Raw genomic sequence first — 6,000 nt, forward strand, 5'->3', positions numbered from 1 at the left:
CTTGGGGTTCCTGAAATGCAGCTGCTGATTCTGTCCCATTTCTGCTCCCTGCTCCCAGCTCTCATTCCTCATTCCTCAGACTTTAGCTGAAAGAAAAAAGAATGAGAAAGTATATATTTGTATTTAAACTGTAGCAGATTGCCTGCTTTATTTCTTCATCTGCTCCATCAGACCTTACAAGTTATACCCTGCATGGGGTGCTACAATGCTCAGGTTTTAATTAAAAAAAAAGACAGAAACAGACAAATTCTTTATTTTTCTTTTAAAATGAAGCAAACTGCTTGCTGCAAATATATAAAAAGGTTGCTACAGTTTAGACCATACATAAAATACTACAGTGCCCAGGTTTTCATTAAAAAAATTCAGAAATGGCTGAGGGAATGGCATGATTATGCTATTTGAAGGACTCTTTTTTTACTGAGCTTTATCTCTCTGCAGTACATGTAATTAATAGCTGTATTAACAGCTTTTTTGAGTGTCTTAATGACTGCAATATTTAATTGTTACAGCGATAGCTGCTTTAATTGAGAAAGGCATGGCACTCAGTATAATCAGTGTTAGGTGTGAAGAGAGTCTCATTCCTCTAAGTATTTGTCATTCTGAAGGAGTAGGTTTATTGCCAATATACTTCTTAACATTCATGCATTAAAAATTATAGCATCAGCCTTTAAAAAGCATCAGAAAAAGGAACAATTTCTTATTTTTCACAATAGAAAGTCTTTATTACTAGAATGTGTATTGTTAGGGGAAGGACTTTGTGAGGGACATCAGTAAACCAAAAGGAGTAGGGCTAAATCTGAGGGCCTAAATCACAGTGTGATGCCTAAATCAGAGCAGTTGTGAGGCAGGATTGTGAGTCATAATGAAAGTTACTCTGTGGTGTACACTAAGCTGCACGTCTGCAAATCATTGGCAATCTAGTACTTAGAGGGTCAAGGTAGTTGGTGTTAAAGGCTCCAACCTTTTCATGTGAATCCGTTTTCTGTCCTTCATGAATGTTATTTTGTTTCTAAGGAGACTCAATGCTTATAAAATAGTGTCCTCCCTTCAATGCCTATGGTGTATTTGGGTAAGTCTGGGTTACTCTAGTGACATCTTCTGTGGACTAACTAGGGCACAGGGTACACATAAGAGGCAGTACAGTCTTGGGTATTTTTTTTTCTGATAGAATAGGATAGCATGCCTTATTTGTATAAGTCAGCATTTCTAATTTGTCTCATATGATCCTTGCATCCTCTGGTCCTTTTTGCCAGCATCTTTAATTTATTGCAGAAGGCATTACACATTCCACCTGCAACACAGCAGTCGTGGAGAGTAGGCTATGCTGTTTTAACATGAAATCATAAGTTAGGTGAGGCCAGCTATAGTCTGAGAGGCAGACTGTTTATTAAAAGGCCTTGAAGGTCTGGAGGTAAACTTGCACTGTATTACAATGTATCAAATATCTATGATCATTACAGCCCTTCAGTTTTATTGATATGCAGCTGATGTGCTTATTTTGAAGATTATCAGATTTACATAGCTAATGGTTAATTTAAACTAAGAAACTTAACCATTCTGCACAGTGTAGTAATAGAATGTGGAGGCAACAAAACAGAGTTCTGAGCTTTTTTTTTTTTTTTTCTTCTCTGTAATTATTCCTTGTGTCATGTGTTGGGGAATGCTTAGAAGGCAGGAGACTTTGGGCCAGATTTAATAAAGCCTACACTAAATGTACACTGTTCTGAGTGAGCAGACAGCACAGACATAACTCACACCTTCTTCATCCTAATTTTAGTTTTCCTACTGATGTTCTTGCAGCTTTAAATATTGACAGGGATTCATAAACATTACCACAAAGTGGAGAATACTTGTACACTTAGTGTAATCTTTCTGAGTGACTAGAAAACAAAAAAAAAATCTGATAAGAATTTTATTGAATGCACATCATGTACACTTAGTGTACCCTTAGTGGAGGCTTTATTGAATCTGGCCCTTTGTGTTGTGTTTTCACAAACTTAATGTAATATACTTCACATGTGCTTCTTTTAGTTTTTAGAAACTTCATGTAATACACATCACATTTGCTTTAGTTTTCACAGACTTCATGTAACAGACCTCATGTGTGCTTCTTTTATCTGTTAGCTGCACAAAAATGCCCATGCTTGAGTTCAAGTGAACTTTAGTCTTGGTCCCAAGTTTTCATGTCCTTATATCACATTTTCAAGATGTTGGAAAGTTGCTTTTTTAGTTTATTTGATCTGTTTCTCCCATAAGTAGTTTTGGTGTTGCTTTGGGCAGGAGGAGCACCTTGAGTCTGCTGTGATTTTTTTCAGTTTTATTTATTTGTTTTTATATATATATATATATATATATATATATATATATATATATATACATGCACACCTATTTGTGTAATTTTTGTGGAAGATCAGAAGCTTGAGTGCACAGACATGTACGATTTCTGAGGGAGTCTTCCAATGCAATGTAAGATGATGCAGGGAACCCTGCATCCTTATAGGTAACAGTGATCTAAGTGTAGGTGTTTAATCTGATGTGTCTCAGAATGCCATGAGAATGGGTACTAAATCAGAGGGAAGTGGTGCCCTATTATTATAGCAGGAATCTTTACTGTAGTGCTTTCCCCAGAAATGGGCAGGGTCTCATCAGGTAAGGCATGTACAGGTAAAATAAGAAACAACTTTTTGAGATTCAGAAGGTTTCTTTTTCAAACAGCTCCTGATATCCCTCAACTGTGACAGATTATTAGTATATGGTACTTACAGCTGGAGAAGCCTTCCAAATATTTTTTTTATTTCCTTCTAATCAGTTTACAGTTTCTGCTTGTTTAATTTCTCCAAGTCTTTAGGTTTTCTAATACATAATGTGAATGGACCCCATTCTTAAGTCAAAATATGAATAAAGTTCATGAAATTAGTCTTGCTTCAGTTTTTGATGTTAGCCAAAAGTGTGTTTCGCAGCAACTGCAATGTGTCCATAACTGACATCTTCTGCACTTCATCCGGAGTTATATGTATTGGTAGCGTATCTATATAAGACTGTAAATTTTTTTCGATGAGACTCATTGCTTCTACAACTATTGGAACTGTCTGGGTATCCTTCTTCCATATTGCCTTTGTTTCTGCCAGCAAATCCTGATTTTTATGACCTTGTGTCTATGTACATAAGACACTGTAATCACTGGGTGTAGCAATTTTAGTGACCAATACTACTTTTGTCTTCTTTTCATGGACTACTGTATCTGTTTTTTTCTCATCTATCTTTGAACAGTTGGTAATGGATAATCCCATATCATATAAACTTCATCATTCTCCATAATGCTTTGTGGCTCATGTTTCCAATGCTTCTCAGCTGCTTCAAAATTGTTTGCAAAATCCCTAATGCAACAGTCTTGTCACATTATTATGCCTTTCAGTTTATAGACGCTGTGTCATTAGTGTATCCCATCCCAGTAACATGATGTGTGAATGTTTCCAGTTCTGTTTTACAGAGCCATCATTTGTGTGTTTATCCCACTTGTTCAATGGACTTTGTAAACTAATGTGTATGTAGTCCACTATCCTGTGACCCCAATATTAATTTTTCATCTTTTGGTTTAAATTCACCTATCCTTAACCATTCCAGCATCAAATCCTGATCAACATGAGGTTGTTCCAGAGATTTTCTTTACTTACAACTATATTTATGCCTTTTCCATATTTTTTCCTTCTCATATGATCCTTCTCCTTATATTCTTTCTTTTGTTTTTTTTTTTTTTTTGTCACATTCAATTGCTGCCTGATTTTTGTCTACTTCTGGATTGTTTTCCATTCCTGCTTGACACTGATATGTTTCTGCTAAACTAAGCAATGAAGTCATCTTAGATTTGCTCTCTTCATGTTTTAAAACTTTCACTATGTTTGGATCTGGTGAGGTTAGTAGATATGTATGCAGTCCTATGATTACATATGTATACATGTACCCAATTTCAAGGAGACCCATACCTCCTTCAAAAGAGGAATATATAATCTTGGTATACACTGATTTTTAAATATGATTTGCTAAGAGTGACACGTTTTTCTTGTTTTTCTGTCCAGCTGATTCAATAATGTTTGGGGACAGTCAATCTCCACCAAAACTGTAAGTTACTCCAGGAAGAACAAATTTGTTTATAGCTTAGACTTTGTTCCTAGATGTCAGAGCTATTTTCACTATTAATTTTTGTCTTCTAAAATATTGCTTACTGAGTTTTGTTTACATTTGTTCATGTGTTATTGTTGATCCTTCATCAATTCCAAAATATTTATACACTCCCTCCTGTTCAGTTTCCTTCATATTTCTTTCCTGTCCCAGACTGATATTTTCTTGGTGCTGAGGTTTTCTGCTTTAAATGTTGCTTTTGGACATTTGTCAAGACCAAATGACATTCATCTGAGAAAGATTTGATCACTTCCAGGTTTGCTTTCAGTTCCTCATCTGATGAACTATACATTTTTAAATCATCCACAAAAAGAAGTTGAGAAGTGGTTACACTTTGTTATGACCTAATCTGGTTAGTAGAGAGCTTAATGGGTTAAGAGTAAGAAAAAAGAGCAGTGGAGACAAAGAGTCACCGTGTAATATCCCTCTTTTAATTTTTTAACCCTGGGATATTAATTTGTCTTTTATTATGGCTTAGCTGCAAAGTGGTTTGCCATAATTTCATGGTCACTGTAATGTAATTGATCAATGTAGGGTATATCCTATACATCTGTAAGCATTCCTTTACCGAAGAATGTGGGATGCTGTCAAATACTTTTTTGTAATGTATCCATGCCATACTTAAATTCTTCCCGTTTTTACAATTCTCCTTTATGACTTTATTTAACAACAAATGATCCTTTGTTCCATATGACTTTTATTTTTTTACTCTTTTGTTCCATTGCCATAACTGAGTTTTCTTCTAGATGACTATAAACTCTGTCATCATCAATTGTAGTATGTGGTTTATTCATCGCTGGAAAATAATTATTGGTCTAAAGGTTTCAGGATAGCTTGTAGATTCACTGTAAAGAAGGAGTATAATGTTTCTGTCATTAACCAGGTTGGTGTCTGTTTGGCGGGCTCATATAAGTAGTTCTTACTCAGGGCTGAATCTTCGTTTAAAGATGTCAGTACTTTTAACCAGAAAGTAGGTACAGTAAACTCCCTCTTATCTGGCCTCTCTTTAACCAGCATCCTCTTTAAGCGGCCATCAGATTTCTACTGTAGCCCTAGCAAAAGGCAACAGAGAAGAACAACACTTCTCCCTCCTCTGGGCTAAATAATGGCAGACATTTGAGTTTTAGACTTCATATTCATCAGAAAAATGCATACTAACGCATATCCTGTTATCCTATCTGATTTATAACCTATAAATGATATTTTGCATGCATTTTCTAATTAATCAGACATTCATTTATCCAGCCTATGGTCTGGTCCCAGCGAGACTGCATAAGAGGGAGTTTTCTGTGTTGCATCTAGCCAGGAGTTTTTTTAGTTAGGAGCATTTCTTAACTTTGTTTCATTTTCTCTTGCCATTACTTCATCCCATTTCATATCCTGTACATTTGAGCTTCTTACTCTTTCATTTACTTCATCTGTTCATTCAGCAACTTTGTTATGTTACACGGGTTTTTCATAGGTATTGCTCCAAAATGTATCTATTTCTTCATTTTTTGGTGGCATTTCTATTCATTTTACTTTGTTTCTCAGTTGTCTATAAAACGTTTTTGGTTGGCTCATCAATGAATTGCTTGTTTTGTACTTTTCCTTTATATTTATCTACATATTTTCTAAGTTTTTCTGCTGGGCTGGCATCTTTAGTTTACTATTTGCAATAGTGAATGATAGATCCTGGTCTGCTCAAGTACTGCATGTTACCTTTATCACATCTACTTTTCAAGTATTTTTGTTCTTATCTTCCCTCTTCTATATTTTTCTAACACTGACACTTCTTGTCTTAATTGCTTTATACTTTTCTATATTCAATAGTTCCATGAT

This window comes from Protopterus annectens, chromosome 9.part0 (assembly GCF_019279795.1).
Source record: "Protopterus annectens isolate FY-2018-M chromosome 9.part0, PAN1.0, whole genome shotgun sequence".
Taxonomy (NCBI): Eukaryota; Metazoa; Chordata; order Ceratodontiformes; family Protopteridae; genus Protopterus; species Protopterus annectens.